Source organism: Oncorhynchus nerka, linkage group LG6 (assembly GCF_034236695.1).
Source record: "Oncorhynchus nerka isolate Pitt River linkage group LG6, Oner_Uvic_2.0, whole genome shotgun sequence".
Taxonomy (NCBI): Eukaryota; Metazoa; Chordata; class Actinopteri; order Salmoniformes; family Salmonidae; genus Oncorhynchus; species Oncorhynchus nerka.
This window is the reverse complement of record NC_088401.1, coordinates 37,049,725-37,067,456: the sequence shown is the minus strand read 5'-3', so window position 1 is coordinate 37,067,456 and position 17,732 is coordinate 37,049,725. Positions and strand designations below refer to the sequence as shown.

General features: G+C 45.2%; 1 protein-coding gene across 1 annotated transcript in view; it reads right to left on the bottom strand.

Annotated features, from left to right (window-relative positions):
* LOC115130434 (E3 ubiquitin-protein ligase RNF152-like) overlaps positions 1 to 17,413 on the bottom strand; it is a 128,876-nt gene extending 111,463 nt beyond the window's left edge. The window contains exon 1 of the mRNA XM_029661580.2: positions 17,186 to 17,413. The gene's annotated coding sequence lies outside the window, so the exon portion shown is untranslated. The remainder of the gene's footprint in view (positions 1 to 17,185) is intronic.
* Between the last annotated feature and the right edge of the window lie 319 nt (positions 17,414 to 17,732).

The window sequence follows — 17,732 nt, the reverse complement described above, 5'->3', positions numbered from 1 at the left end:
AGTGAAGACTTGATCATTTTAGTCAATTAGATTCTTGCTACGTAAGCTTAACTTTCTGAACATTCGAGACGTGTAGTCCACTTGTCATTCCAATCTCCTCTGCATTAGCGTAGCCTCTTCTCTAGCCTGTCAACTATGTGTCTGTCTATCCCTGTTCTCTCCTCTCTGCACAGACCATACAAACGCTCCACACCGCATGGCCGCAGCCACCCTAATCTGGTGGTCCCAGCGCGCACGACCCACGTGGAGTTCCAGGTCTCCGGTAGCCTCTGGAACTGCCGATCTGCGGCCAACAAGGCAGAGTTCATCTCAGCCTATGTCTCCCTCCAGTCCCTCGACTTCTTGGCTCTGACGGAAACATGGATCACCACAGACAACACCGCTACTCCTACTGCTCTCTCTTCGTCCGCCCACGTGCTCTCGCACACCCCGAGAGCTTCTGGTCAGCGGGGTGGTGGCACCGGGATCCTCATCTCTCCCAAGTGGTCATTCTCTCTTTCTCCCCTTACCCATCTGTCTATCGCCTCCTTTGAATTCCATGCTGTCACAGTTACCAGCCCTTTCAAGCTTAACATCCTTATCATTTATCGCCCTCCAGGTTCCCTCGGAGAGTTCATCAATGAGCTTGATGCCTTGATAAGCTCCTTTCCTGAGGACGGCTCACCTCTCACAGTTCTGGGCGACTTTAACCTCCCCACGTCTACCTTTGACTCATTCCTCTCTGCCTCCTTCTTTCCACTCCTCTCCTCTTTTGACCTCACCCTCTCACCTTCCCCCTACTCACAAGGCAGGCAATACGCTCGACCTCATCTTTACTAGATGCTGTTCCTCCACTAACCTCACTGCAACTCCCCTCCAAGTCTCCGACCACTACCTTGTATCCTTTTCCCTCTCGCTCTCATCCAACACTTCCCACACTGCCCCTACTCGGATGGTATCGCGCCGTCCCAACCTTCGCTCTCTCTCCCCGCTACTCTCTCCTCTTCCATCCTATCATCTCTTCCCTCTGCTCAAACCTTCTCCAACCTATCTCCTGATTCTGCCTCCTCAACCCTCCTCTCCTCCCTTTCTGCATCCTTTGACTCTCTATGTCCCCTATCCTCCAGGCCGGCTCGGTCCTCCCCTCCCGCTCCGTGGCTCGACGACTCATTGCGAGCTCACAGAACAGGGCTCCGGGCAGCCGAGCGGAAATGGAGGAAAACTCGCCTCCCTGCAGACCTGGCATCCTTTCACTCCCTCCTCTCTACATTTTCCTCCTCTGTCTCTGCTGCTAAAGCCACTTTCTACCACTCTAAATTCCAAGCATCTGCCTCTAACCCTAGGAAGCTCTTTGCCACCTTCTCCTCCCTCTTGAATCCTCCTCCCCCTCCCCCCTCCTCCCTCTCTGCAGATGACTTCGTCAACCATTTTGAAAAGAAGGTCGACGACATCCGATCCTCGTTTGCTAAGTCAAACGACACCGCTGGTTCTGCTCACACTGCCCTACCCTGTGCTCTGACCTCTTTCTCCCCTCTCTCTCCAGATGACATCTCACGTCTTGTGACGGCCGGCCGCCCAACAACCTGCCCGCTTGACCCTATCCCCTCCTCTCTTCTCCAGACCATCTCCGGTGACCTTCTCCCTTACCTCACCTCGCTCATCAACTCATCCCTGACCGCTGGCTACGTCCCTCCCGTCTTCAAGAGAGCGAGAGTTGCACCCCTTCTGAAAAAACCTACACTCGATCCCTCCGATGTCAACAACTACAGACCAGTATCCCTTCTTTCTTTTCTCTCCAAAACTCTTGAACGTGCCGTCCTTGGCCAGCTCTCCCGCTATCTCTCTCAGAATGACCTTCTTGATCCAAATCAGTCAGGTTTCAAGACTAGTCATTCAACTGAGACTGCTCTTCTCTGTATCACGGAGGCGCTCCGCACTGCTAAAGCTAACTCTCTCTCCTCTGCTCTCATCCTTCTAGACCTATCGGCTGCCTTCGATACTGTGAACCATCAGATCCTCCTCTCCACCCTCTCCGAGTTGGGCATCTCCGGCGCGGCCCACGCTTGGATTGCGTCCTACCTGACAGGTCGCTCCTACCAGGTGGCGTGGCGAGAATCCGTCTCCTCACCACGTGCTCTCACCACTGGTGTCCCCCAGGGCTCTGTTCTAGGCCCTCTCCTATTCTCGCTATACACCAAGTCACTTGGCTCTGTCATAACCTCACATGGTCTCTCCTATCATTGCTATGCAGACGACACACAATTAATCTTCTCCTTTCCCCCTTCTGACGACCAGGTGGCGAATCGCATCTCTGCATGTCTGGCAGACATATCAGTGTGGATGACGGATCATCACCTCAAGCTGAACCTCGGCAAGACGGAGCTGCTCTTCCTCCCGGGGAAGGACTGCCCGTTCCATGATCTCGCCATCACGGTTGACAACTCCATTGTGTCCTCGTCCCAGAGCGCTAAGAACCTTGGCGTGATCCTGGACAACACCCTGTCGTTCTCAAATAACATCAAGGCGGTGGCCCGTTCCTGTAGGTTCATGCTCTACAACATCCGCAGAGTACGACCCTGCCTCACACAGGAAGCGGCGCAGGTCCTAATCCAGGCACTTGTCATCTCCCGTCTGGATTACTGCAACTCGCTGTTGGCTGGGCTCCCTGCCTGTGCCATTAAACCCCTACAACTCATCCAGAACGCCGCAGCCCGTCTGGTGTTCAACCTTCCCAAGTTCTCTCACGTCACCCCGCTCCTCCGCTCTCTCCACTGGCTTCCAGTTGAAGCTCGCATCCGCTACAAGACCATGGTGCTTGCCTACGGAGCTGTGAGGGGAACGGCACCTCACTACCTCCAGGCTCTGATCAGGCCCTACACCCAAACAAGGGCACTGCGTTCATCCACCTCTGGCCTGCTCGCCTCCCTACCACTGAGGAAGTACAGTTCCCGCTCAGCCCAGTCAAAACTGTTCGCTGCTCTGGCCCCCCAATGGTGGAACAAACTCCCTCACGACGCCAGGACAGCGGAGTCAATCACCACCTTCCGGAGACACCTGAAACCCCACCTCTTTAAGGAATACCTAGGATAGGATAAAGTAATCCTTCTCCCCCCTTAAAAGACCTAGATGCACTATTGTAAAGTGGCTGTTCCACTGGATGTCATAAGGTGAAAGCACCAATTTGTAAGTCGCTCTGGATAAGAGCGTCTGCTAAATGACTTAAATGTAAATGTAAATCTGTCTGCACTTCAGCCCAATCCTTATGTAATGGGGCTCTGTTGCTTGATTAACAGTATACTGTATCTCCCTCACTCACTGGGATTCATCTTGTGTCCTCTGTCTCACAAACACGCATTTCTGCCCTCAACAACGCTAACAAGAACGTGATGGTGCAGGTGGAGGCATTTCAAGCTGAGGAGTGAGGTTACCAATACAACTCGTTGATACATGTACAAAATATTACAGAATGGGAGAGGGAGGGAGCATTATTTAGCACATTTCTGTCAAGTCAGTCAATGCCACAGGAATGTCTCAATCACATCCCAAGCCTAACAGCACAAGTAAGAGTCCATGAACAACTAGAAAAAAACTAAGATGTGTTTCTGTGAATCTGAGCCCACTGAAAGTGGTTAACATGGTGCCATTGCCCCCAGCAGAACTGAGTCAATATGGTAAAAATCCTGACACAAATGAGAGGGTCTTCACACTTGTATTTTTGCTAAAAGTCTCTTCGGGAACACATAATGCAATGTAAATTTATGAACTTGTCACGTCTTGACCGCTACCTACAGAGGTAGCACACGACACTCGTCCAACAATTGCTCCCCTCCAAGCAGGATAGTGTAAACAGAAATATCTTGTTGAGCCAGCACTCTTACAGCAAATGTTTTTATAGCAATTTGCTTTTACTTCATATGATGCAGGGCTCGACATTAAAGCTTGTCCACTTGCCCAGGGCAAGTAAAAATAATTGCCGGACAAGCAGATTATAGATTAAGGGATTAAGTTGTTTGAATGGACATGTAAAAAAACATTATGAAAGATCCCAATATCAGACAATTAGGCTACTCCAATCAGAATTGTATCAAAGGTCATCTACACTTGACATTACATGCGACTTCTGCTATCAGAATACGAAGAGCTCATTGACAAGACGGGTCAAGACGCACAAAAGCCGCTTTGTGGTCGGATTCTGTTCAGATCTGTCATTTTTTGAAGATTCCTCCACAGTCTGGACGCAATCCGGCTACCAAAATCGCATAGTGGGCAACGTCATCAGCATTCCTCCCACAAGTCTCCAGAAAACATGTATTTTGTGCCCTAGAGGCACCTTTTCATTATAACGTTGGAGGAAATACATTTCTAGAGTGTGGGGAACGTGTTTGCCCGGCCTCATAAATGCTAGCCAGCTAGCTAATATTTTTAAATAAATTACGAGAGACTTATTTGCAATCCCTTTAGTGTTGCTTGCTAACTCGGTGGCTAGCTACAGCGGTTAGCTGGCTACTTAGCTACAGTAGTTAGCTACTGCCATCAGTTGTTATGTTATTATCATATGCTGCCTATTCCACAGTTTGTAGAATGCATACTGGCACTTGAATATAGATCGGGAATGGACACAACATGGAAATAGTGGACATATTTAAATATAAATGTAGATTCATGATGTGTTCGGAAGTCCATGATCAGAACTCCATTATCACAATACAGAAATATATGAACTGTCAAATCTAGACACGGCCAAAGTGTCCATCGGATACGATGTGTTATGCACTTACCTCCCAATCTCTGCAGAGTGCACTGGAGTATAATTGTAGGCCTGCATTGACAGATCTCACAGCACATAGGAGTATAATTATTGATGGCTTTCATTGACAGGCACGAGCGGTCTTTCAATCATGCAAGACGCAAGATGCATTTTTGAGACCAAAGTGAACCTAGCTGCCTGTGCACATTTGTTGATATTCATTGCTAGTTCATGGGTTATTTGCTCAGTTGCAGTATAGCTCACCTGCATGTGTGCCAATGGGCCATTGCCAGAGGAGAGAGAGAGCGAGCAGGTACAATAATGATAAAGCCTAAAACAGACTAACGAGTTAGCCAATTCAAAACATAGTGTAGTTTGGATGGTTAACTATTTAGCTATTAGCATGTATTAATGTTCTTGTCATGTCTGATGTCCTAAAATAACTTTCCACCGGCACTCGTGTAGACTATAACCACAAATGGCCGACAAACAGTTGATGCAGGTGTGCAGTTGATGAAACCAATGCTGCATACTCCAGTTGTAAAACAGTCTCCCAAGTGCTCAAAATTGGTTAGGATTCTCCTCTATTCAATAGTGGCTATGTAATTCTGACAAAGTAATACAAAAATATATATTAGAATAGCCTAATTGACAAGTAGCCTATTGTCTATACTGTCAATATCTCCCTGGCCGGAACACTGAATATTCGAGACTTAAATATAGATAAACATCTTCGTTAGCTACCTCGCCCACGTTAGCCACTTGATCCCTGGTTCATTGAGTGAGGGAATTATTTAATAACAGACTTAAAAAGTATTTGGTGGGAATTGTAATGTTGCAGGGTGGCCAACCATTATCCAGGAGATTCCAGGAGAGCTACTGGGTGTGCAGGCTTCTTCCCCAGCCCTGCTCAAACACCCCAGAAATCAACTGCTCAACAGGACCTTGATACGATGACTCTGGTGTGTTTGATTAAGGTTGAGTCAAGAGCCAGCACACACAGTAGCTCTCCAGATGGATGGTTGGCAGACCACATGTGTTTTATACAGTATCCTTCAGTGCAGTATTTTACTTTGTGGGGGGATATCAAAATCCCATACACGTGTTAAGTATATGTTATTGCGGGTGTTGTGAAATGCTTGTGTTTCCAGCTCCAAGAGTGCAGCAATATCTAACCATTTCACAGCAATACACTCAACACACACAAATTTAAGTAAAGGAATGAAATTAGGAATATATAAATATTTGGACACGAAATGTCAGCGCGGCATAGACTAAAATGCAGTACAATAGAATACAGTATATACACATATGAGATGGGTAATGCAAAATATGTAAACATTATTAAAGTGACTAGTGTTGCATTATTAAATTGGCCAGTGATTTCAAGTCTATGTATATAGGGCCGCAGCCTCTAATGTGCTAGTGAATGCAATTTAACAGTCTGTTGGCCTTGAGATAGAAGCTGTATTTCAGTCTCTCGGTGCCAGCTTTGATGCACCTGTACTGACCTCGCCTTCTGGATGATAGCAGGGTGAAAAGGCAGTGGCTCGGGTGGTTGTTGTCCCTGATCCTTTTGGCCTACCGGTCACATCGGGCACTGTAGGTGTCCTGGAGGGCAGGTAGTTTGCACCCGATGATGCGTTGTGCAGACCGCACCACCCTCTGGAGAGCCCTGCGGTTGCGGGCATGTAGTTGCTGTACCGGGAGGAGATACAGCTCGACAGGATGCTCTCAATTGTGCATCTGTAGAAGTTTATGAGGGTTTTAGGTGCCAAGCCAAATTTCTTCAGCCTAAGGTTGAAGAGGTGCTGTTGCACCTTCTTCATCACACTATCTGTGTGGGTGGACCATTTCAGTTTGTCAGTGATGTGTACGCTGAAATACTTGAAGCTTTCCACCATCTCCACTGCGGTCCAGTCGATGTGAATGAGGGGGTGCTCCCTCTACTGTTTCCTTAAGTCCACAATCAGCTCCTTTGTTTTGTTGACGTAGAGTGAAGTCATTTTCCTGGCACCACACACCCAGGGCCCTCACCTCCTCCCTGTAGGCTGTCTTGTCATTGTTGGTAATCAGGCCTACTACTGTTGTGTCGTCTGCAAACTTGATGATTGAGTTAGAGGCGTGCATGGCCATGCGGTCATAAGTGAACAGAGAGTATAGGAGGGGCTGAGCACACACCCTTGTGGGGCACCACTGTTGAGGATCAGCGAAGTGGAGCTGTTGTTTCCTACCTTCACCACCTGGGGGGCGGCCCGTCAGGACGTCCAGGATCCAGTTGCACAGGGCGGGGTTCAGACCCAGGGCCTCAAGCCTACTTCCGGCGCCGACAGAGATGGCCGCCTCGCTTCGCGTTCCTAGGAAACTATGCAGTTTTTTGTTTTTTTTACGTGTTATTTATTTACTTACATTAGTACCCCAGGTCATCTTAGGTTTCATTACATACAGTCGAGAAGAACTACTGAATATAAGATCAGCGTCAACTCACCATCAGTACGACCAAGAATATGTTTTTCGCGACGCGGATCCTGTGTTCTGCCTTACAAACAGGACAACGGAATGGATCGCATGCAGCGACCCAAAAAAAACGAGGGAGGGAAACGAGGCGGTCTTCTGGTCATACTCCGGAGACGGGCACACCGTGCACCACTCCCTAGCATTCTTCTTGCCAATGTCCAGTCTCTTGACAACAAGGTTGATGAAATCCGAGCAAGGGTAGCATTCCAGAGGGACATCAGAGACTGTAACGTTCTGTGCTTCACGGAAACATGGCTCACTGGAGAGACGCTATCCGAAGCGGTGCAGCCAACGGGTTTCTCCACGCATCGCGCCGACAGAAACAGACACCTTTCTGGTAAGAAGAGGGGCGGGGGCGTATGCCTTATGGCTAACGAGACATGGTGTGATGAAAGAAACATACAGGAACTCAAATCCTTCTGTTCACCTGATTTAGAATTCCTCACAATCAAATGTAGACCGCATTATCTACCAAGAGAATTCTCTTCGATTATAATCACAGCCGTATATATCCCCCCCCAAGCAGACACATCGATGGCTCTGACCTAACTTTATTTAACTCTTTGCAAACTGGAAACCATTTATCCGGAGGCTGCATTCATTGTAGCTGGGGATTTTAACAAGGCTAATCTGAAAACAAGACTCCCTAAATTTTATCAGCATATCGATTGCGCAACCAGGGGTGGAAAAACCTTGGATCATTGTTACTCTAACTTCCGCGAAGCATATAAGTCCCTGCCCCGCCCCCCTTTCGGAAAAGCTGACCACGACTCCATTTTGTTGATCCCTGCCTACAGACAGAAACTAAAACTAGAGGCTCCCACGCTGAGGTCTGTCCAACGCTGGTCCGACCAAGCTGACTCCACACTCCAAGACTGCTTCCATCACGTGGACTGGAATATGTTTCGTATTGCGTCAGATAACAACATTGACGAATGCGCTGATTCGGTGTGCGAGTTCATTAGAACGTGCGTTGAAGATGTCGTTCCCATAGCAACGATTAAAACATTCCCTAACCAGAAACCGTGGATTGATGGCAGCATTCGTGTGAAACTGAAAGCGCGAACCACTGCTTTTAATCAGGGCAAGGTGTCTGGTAACATGACCGAATACAAACAGTGCAGCTATTCCCTCCGCAAGGCTATCAAACAAGCTAAGCGTCAGTACAGAGACAAAGTAGAATCTCAATTCAACGGCTCAGACACAAGAGGCATGTGGCAGGGTCTACAGTCAATCACGGACTATAGGAAGAAATCCAGCCCAGTCACGGACCAGGATGTTTTGCTCACAGGCAGACTAAATAACTTTTTTGCCCGCTTTGAGGACAATACAGTGCCACTGACACGGCCTGCAACGAAAACATGCGGTCTCTCCTTCACTGCAGCCGAGGTGAGTAAGACATTTAAACGTGTTAACCCTCGCAAGGCTGAAGGCCCAGACGGCATCCCCAGCCGCGCCCTCAGAGCATGCGCAGACCAGCTGTCCGGTGTGTTTACGGATATATTCAATCAATCCCTATACCAGTCTGCTGTTCCCACATGCTTCAAGAGGGCCACCATTGTTCCTGTTCCCAAGAAAGCTAAGGTAACTGAGCTAAACGACTACCGCCCCGTAGCACTCACTTCCGTCATCATGAAGTGTTTTGAGAGACTAGTCAAGGACCATATCACCTCCACCCTACCTGACAACCTAGACCCACTCCAATTTGCTTACCGCCCAAATAGGTCCACAGACGATGCAATCTCAACCACACTGCACACTGCCCTAACCCATCTGGACAAGAGGAATACCTATGTGAGAATGCTGTTCATCGACTACAGCTCGGCATTCAACACCATAGTACCCTCCAAGCTCGTCATCAAGCTCGAGACCCTGGGTCTCGACCCCGCCCTGTGCAACTGGTTACTGGACTTCCTGACGGGCAGCCCCCAGGTGGTGAGGGTAGGCAACAACATCTCCTCCCCGCTGATCCTCAACACTGGGGCCCCACAAGGGTGCGTTCTGAGCCCTCTCCTGTACTCCCTGTTCACCCACGACTGCGTGGCCACGCACGCCTCCAACTCAATCATCAAGTTTGCGGACGACACAACAGTGGTAGGCTTGATTACCAACAACGACGAGACGGCCTACAGGGAGGAGGTGAGGGCCCTCGGAGTGTGGTGTCAGGAAAATAACCTCACACTCAACGTCAACAAAACTAAGGAGATGATTGTGGACTTCAGGAAACAGCAGAGAAAACACCCCCCTATCCACATCGATGGAACAGTAGTGGAGAGGGTAGCAAGTTTTAAGTTCCTTGGCATACACATCACAGACAAACTGAATTGGTCCACTCACACAGACAGCATCGTGAAGAAGGCGCAGCAGCGCCTCTTCAACCTCAGGAGGCTGAAGAAATTCGGCTTGTCACCAAAAGCACTCACAAACTTCTACAGATGCACAATCGAGAGCATCCTGGCGGGCTGTATCACCGCCTGGTACGGCAACTGCTCCGCCCACAACCGTAAGGCTCTCCAGAGGGTAGTGAGGTCTGCACAACGCATCACCGGGGGCAAACTACCTGCCCTCCAGGACACCTACACCACCCGATGTTACAGGAAGGCCATAAAGATCATCAAGGACATCAACCACCCGAGCCACTGCCTGTTCACCCCGCTATCATCCAGAAGGCGAGGTCAGTACAGGTGCATCAAAGCTGGGACCGAGAGACTGAAAAACAGCTTCTATCTCAAGGCCATCAGACTGTTAAACAGCCACCACTAACAGTGAGTGGCTGCTGCCAACACACTGACACTGACTCAACTCCAGCCACTTTAATAATGGGAAATGATGTAAATATATCACTAGCCACTTTAAACAATGCTACCTTATATAATGTTACTTACCCTACATTATTCATCTCATATGCATACGTATATACTGTACTCTATCTCATCGACTGCATCCTTATGTAATACATGTATCACTAGCCACTTTAACTATGCCACTTTGTTTACATACTCATCTCATATGTATATACTGTACTCGATACCATCTACTGTATCTTGCCTATGCTGCTCTGTACCATCACTCATTCATATATCCATATGTACATATTCTTTATCCCCTTAGACTGTGTATAAGACAGTAGTTTAGGAATTGTTAGTTAGATTACTTGTTGGTTATTACTGCATTGTCGGAACTAGAAGCACAAGCATTTCGCTACACTCGCATTAACATCTGCTAACCATGTGTATGTGACAAATAAAATTTGATTTGATTGATTTGTTTTAATGATGAGCTACTATGGTGCTACTATGGAATACTATGTTGTTGAATACAGAGCTATAGTCAATGAATACCATTCTTACATAGGTATCCTTCTTGTAAAGATGGGATATGGCAGTGCTATTGTGATTGCATCGTCTGTGGATCTATTGAGGTTGTAAGCAAATTTAAGTGGGTCTAGGGTGTCAGGTAAGGTAGAGGTGATATGAGCCTTGACTAGCCACTCAAAGTACTTCATGATGACAGAAGTGAGTGCTATGGGTGATAGTAATTTAGTTCAGTTAGCTTTGCTTTCTTGGGTACAGGAACAACGGTGGCCATCTTGAACCATGTGGGGACAGCAGACTGGGAATATGTCCGTAAACACTCCAGCCAGCTGGTCTGTGCATGCTCTGAGGATGCGGCTAGGGATGCCGTCTGGGTCGGCAGCAGTGAGAGTGTTATTAACACGCTTAAATGTCTTACTCGAGTCGGCCACCGAGAAGGAGAGCTCACAGTCCATGGTAACGGGCCGCGTCGGGGGCACTGTGTTATCCTCAAAGCGGGCGAAGAAGGTGTTGGTGTCCGCGGCGTGGATGGTTTTCCCCAAGTGCATTGCTCAAAGCCACAATGGCAGGAGATATAATACAGGAATCAGAGACCGGCAGCCTTCCATTGTCAATACCAGTGATAATAATTAAATGTATTTTGTGCAGTGGTTCCTTGCATCCAAAAGACAATTTTCAGTCACCTTTTTTGGCCCACGGTGTACAGACCATTCATTTTAGGGGGATAATTGACTTGAGCTTTCAGACCAAAAAAATAAATAATCAGTCTTACTTGTCCAAAGGACAAAGTTAATGTCCAGCCCTGTAATGACTTCCATGATATTGATAAAATTAAGCCTGGTTTGTTCTAAGGTAACTTTAATACTGTAGCCAGTGTAAGCCTAAGAGCTCTCCTTTCCAGCTATGGTTCAGCTGAACATTAGCATTAAGCTACAGCCACAACGTTTATGTGAGGATGCAGAAATTATTTTTTTTAGCTAGCTAACGTTACCTAGTTGTGTAGCCTATATTATAGTATGAATGACACTGTATGCAAACAGTGTCATTCATATGGGGGGGGTAAACGTTACTAGATCATTAAGCATAGAGTTAGTTAGCTAGCTAGCAGGATTTAGCTGTGTATTGTTTGCTAATTTAATGTGTAAAGATTAGAAAATATACCCTTTAATTGTCTGCACATGCTTGTGAATTGTTGCATTATTAACCACTGTAACATGTTTTAGAAGAAAAGTTGATAGGATTGTTAAATAGTTTGTTCTTACTGTGGCTTAGTGGCTACTGTGATATTTACAGTCAATTTGAGCTGTGGACCAAGAATGTGATGTTGCCAGCCACAACGAAAGGTAAGGCAAGGAGGTAATATGAATTGAAAAGTAGAAATCTGTTTCGCCACTCCGCTCCTCAGAGAATCCTTCATCTCAGAATAGGGCCTTAGCATGGATTTAGCACAGACCTCTCCCAACAGATGGGACACAATTAGCCATCTGACTCCAGCCAGACGCGTGGAGCGTAGCGCCAGGATGCAAATGGAGGGAAGAGAGGAGAAAAGGAGGAGGAGGAGGAGAGGTACTGAGAAAGCCATCTTGGGAAAGGAGAAATTAATGAAGGGAACAGTGGAGGTGGTGGAGCAGTTTTGGAAAATGGGACAGGGAGAGAGAGAGAGGTAGAGATAGAGAGAGGGAGGGGAGAGACCGAGAGACACAGAGGGGGAGAGATCGAGAGGGGGGGGGGTAGAGAGAGGGGGGAGAGACCGAGAGACACAGAGAGAGAGGGAGATATGAAGAGAGGTGGTGAGAAAGAGAGAGTTGGGTAGAAAGTCTATTAAGAACAGGAGGAGGAGAGAAAGGGAGGAAGGTTCCCAGGAGATGTTAGACAAACACCTGAAGGGTGTGAATATAGAAGGATGTATGAAAGAGATGATGAAAGCCCTGGCATTGAAGATTATCCAACTGTAAAATCAACAGAGGCATATTCATTCTGAAACCTAAATTTAATTGGTATTCTTTGTCATATGTCCTCCCACCAACGCATTGATTAAATAAGACTGGGTGTCAATCACTGCTCTATTTATACTGGAGAAATGTGTATTTTTTAATTTATTTTTAATACTCCCACTGACATCACTCCTCAGCTACTGTGTATGCAAAAATATCGACCAAAGTGCCATGCCCACCTTTGTGAACCTAAAATGATACAGACCTCCAGCGTTCTTACCTTCCAGCCTTTTAATTTGTATTGGAAAATACTTGTCAACACAGTTAAGAAACATAACTATCCAATGGATAGTATCCATATATTTATCTAAAGAAAGTAGGGGTTTGGGAACAAAGGGCAAAGTGGACACCTCCAACTCTTGTTTTGGTAAACTGCTGAGGGATGGGGCTAAAGAAATGTTGAAACTGAAAATCTCCCCCCAAATGTTGTATCTCTGCTATGTGTGGTTCTCTAAAACATCCGGTTTTGAAAACAATATCTTGTTTTGCTATCCTTGTCATTTCTGATTATGCTTACAAGTCAATGCCATCAATGGTTCTTATTTACATATTGTATTAGTATCCTTTACTGTTAAAACAGACTTTCAAATATTCAGTATTATCTTATCAAAGCTCTTTGCCACCGACCCCATTCATATACGCTAACTGCCTTAAGCCGAGGGGACTTTTGTTAAGAGCCCCGACGCTCATTCTGCAAGTGAACACGCTTTGCTTGCCATACGGTATTGGAAGCATAAGGTCCTTATCTTTCATATCAGCAAGAAATCATTTTCAAAAAAATAAAAGGTTAAATTACTACACACCTTTATATGGTTAGTGTTCCCACACGGCCATATCTCCATGTTACAGCTCCTGTTTACGGAAGACAGAGGCGACCACCTGTGCTAATTAGTTATCTAGCATAATCCGAACACCTGTGTGTAACAGAAGAAGGTCGCCAGAAATGTGTGCTAACTGAAAAATACTGTTGCCTGCAACTGTGATAAAGCCGGATAAACGTGTACAGTAAGTCTATATTTTGCATTTGTGAAATTATCAATTCAAATGTTACTTGTCACATGCTTAATAAAAAACAGGTGTAGACTAACAGTGAAATGCAAAGAAAAAAAATAGAAGAAAAAGAAACATTTAAAAAGGAATAATTAAACAAAAAGTAAAAATAACTTGGCTATATACACGAGGTACCAGTACCAAGTCGATATGCAGGGGTACTAGGTAATTGAGGTAAATATGCACATATACAGTCGGAAGTTTACATACGCTTCGTTTGGAGTAATTAAAGCTTGTTTCTCAACCACTCCACAAATTTCTTGTTAATTAACAAACTATAGTTTTGGCAAGTCGGTTATGACACAAGTCATTTTTCCAACAATTGTTAACAGACAGATGATTTCACTTATAATTCACTGTATTACAATTCCAGTGGGTCAAAAGTGTACATACAAGATGTTGACTGTGCCTTTAAACAGCTTGGAAAACACCAGAAAATTATGTCATGACTTTGGAAGCTTCTGATAGGCTAATTGACATCATGAGTCAATTGGAGGTGTACCTGTGGATGTATTTCAAGGCCTACCTTCAAACTTAGTGCCTCTTTGCTTGACATCATGGGAAAATCAAAAGAAATCAGCCAAGACCTCATAAAAAGAATTGTGGACCTTCACAAGTCTGGTTCATCCTTGGGAGCAATTTCCAAATGCCTGAAGGTACCACATTCATCTGTACAAAGAATAATACGCAAGTATAAACACCATGGGACCACGCAGCCGTCATACCACTCAGGAAGGAGATGCATTCTGTCTCTTAGAGATTCATGTGCTTTTGTGCGAACAACAGCAAAGGACCTTGTGCTGGAGGAAACAGGTACAACAGTATCTGTATCCACATTCAAACGAGGCCTGTATCGACATAACCTGAAACGCTCCTCAGCAAGGAAGAAGCCACTGCTCCAAAACCGCAATAAAAAAGCCTGACAACAGTTTGGAACTGCACATGGAGACAAAGATCATACTTTTTGGAGAAATGTCCTCTGGTCTGGTGAAGCAAAATAGAACTGTTTGGCCATAATGACCATCATTATGTTTGGAGGATAAAGGGGTACGCTTGCAAGCCGAAGAACACCATTCCAACCGTGAAGCACGGGGGTGGCAGCATCATGTTGTGAGGGTGCTTTGCTGCAGGAGGGACTGATGCACTTCACAAAAAGATGGCATCATGAGGTCGGGAAATTTTGTGGATATATTGAAGCAACATCTCAAGACATCAGTCAGGAAGTTAAAGCTTGGTCGCAAATGGGTCTTCCAAATGGACAATGACCCCAAGCATACTTCCAAAGTTGTGGCAAAATGGCTTAAGGACAACAAAGTCAAGGAATTGGAGTGGGCATCACAAAGCCCTGACCTCAATCCTACCGACATGTTGTGGGCAGAACTGAAAAAGTGTGTGCTAGCAAGGAGGCCAACAAATCTGACTCAGTTACACCAGCTCTGTCAGGAGGAATGGGCCAAAACATTTGACCCAAGTTAAACCATTTAAAGGCAATGCTACCAAATACTAATTGAGTGTATGTAAACTTCTGACCTGCTGGGAATGTGATGAAAGAAATAAAAGCTGAAATAAATAATTCTCTCTACTATGACTTTTGGTAAACTTGCCAACATTCCTGAAAATACATTATTGGGCTATTTTGCCCCCCAAAAAACTAGATAGAATTATGAAACATGTACATGTTGAAAGGGTCAATATCATACATCCACCATCAAAGCCTGAATTGCTGTCTACAGAATAAGCTCTTTATCTAGCCTGATTAATCAGGCTGTAATACACAATTAAGGATTTAAGTCCCTCTGTGTCCAAATCACTAAGGACTTAAATTGGTCCACACACAAATGCACAGTTGTGAAGGTGCAACAGCACCTCTTCGCCCTCAGGAGTTGGATAGGTTTGGCATGGGCCTTCAAATCCTCAAAAAGTTATACAGCTGCACCACTGAGAGCATCTTAACTGGATGCATCATTGCTTGGTATGGCAACAGCACTGCCCTCGATCGCATGGTACTACAGAGGGTGGTGCAGACAGCCCAGTATATCACTGGGACGGAGCTCTCTGCCATCCAGCACCTGTATATCAGATGGTGTGAAAGGATGGCCTGGAAAATTGTTAATGACTCCAGCCACCCAAGCCATAGCCTGTTCTTTCTGCTTCAACTCAGCAAGCAGTAACCGGTGCATCAAGTCTGACACCAACAGGCTCCGTAACAGCTTCTATCTCCAAGCCATAAGTCTGCAAAATAGCAACCAAATGGCTACATGCACTGAGTTGTTCTTTGTATTTGTTTTTTACACTGTCTCTATACACTCAAGCACACTGACACTCCAACACACACACACACACAATTTTCTCACACATTTATACTGACTCTGCACACATACGCTGCTGTTACTCTATTTATCATGAATCCTGATGCCTAGTGATCAGGATAGTGGTATTGGAACTGACCCTGTACTGTATATAGCTTCTTACTTTCTCATGTTCTTATTTATTATTTTGATATCTTGTGTGTTCTTGTTCTACCTTATGTTATATTTAGCACTACATTGATATGAAATACTGCATTGTTGGGTTTAGATCTTGCAAGGAAGGCATTTCAATGTACATGTGCACATAACATTAAAACTTGAATAAATTGGTATATACAGCAATATTCGGATGTCACTGTCATGGCATGCTTGGTTCAATAGCTATTGACGAGAGAAAACTAAATATCTAATATAAAACAAAATTAACCTAGGTGCCAAAACGAACTACATACCTACAGGCTCTCTAAAATGTTGGGTAAACAACTATATTTTCCTGTAGATATTTTGTCTCAAATTTCAAGCAGCTGAAGGACATACCGCACAGACAACCAGTAGAGTAAGTTTACATTTAATTGTATTCAACATTCTGGCTTGTAAGGAACATTTACACGAATTTGCAGGCATTCGTTTCAGGCTGTAGATATATACCAATTAATTGTGTATTACAGCCTGATTAAATCAGACTAGGCCCTACTCTATATCCTAGGCCCACAAGCAATAGGCAAATCATGCGATGGACTGGAGACAATGCAAAACCTTCCTATTATGTCATGGTCTGTCTATCTTTCTCTGTTCTCTCTCCATATCAGGGAGCAGATTGGGCTCTGAAGTCAAATAGAAGCAACTACAAAAAGACTGTAACACAGTTTTTACATAACACTATTAACAGGGTAGACATTTTGAAATACCAATTAGCTTTCTAAAAAAAAACGTGATATATTGGAATTTTGACCTCCCCATCAATGCATTGCATGATACACTTATTTGTCAACCAAACTGAAGCTTGATGTGTAGGCTAACTGATTTTAAAATATAAAGGGGCAATCAATGTGTTATTGCAGCAATCGGTGTCATAACACATGTTTAACGTTTCCTGTAACATTATTATCAGAGAAAGGATAAAGCACCAAGCTAACGAGGGTAGCAAGCTGCAGACAGTGTATGTTACTGAACATTTGTAGCCTTATCCAATAAATAAGTTTATATTGTTTAGACAACTCAAACAATAAAGCATACCATACAATATGCACGTCAACAATATCATCTCAATCTCACCTTATATATCCGCTGTGTGACATCTATACTGAAAGTACAGCTGCAATCCACTTTCGGCTTCAGTGTCTGTTTGATATGTTATGTCTTTACCTGGGCTGTCTCTGCCGCACGAGTATAGACTACACTGGATAGACAGCGACTTAAAAAATGCTGGCTTCGCCTTGATGTAGTTTGAGTGGGCTACTTCACCGAGTGGTTGTTTACAGTGTGCCTGTTCCTACCAACCAAACGAAGACCCTCCCTCCGCGCTCTCTTACCCTTGATATATCAGCCTCCGCACAGATGGATACGCCCTCTAATATTAATTCTCCTCTATTATGAAGACCGTTCTGTTTAACTGCTAGGTATTGTGAAACAATTCAATTTGAGTTTAGCACTTCCGATGTGTAGAGAGAGCCACCTTGTGTGACACAATGTAGGTGATCCGTTGCGTAGTCAAGTAAGGGAAAGTTGGCTTTTTATTAATGGTCTTCACCTTTGTCAGTTTCATGTTAACACTGAATTTCTTTATTCACTGAATGTCTACGACCTGTCCATTACATCAGTG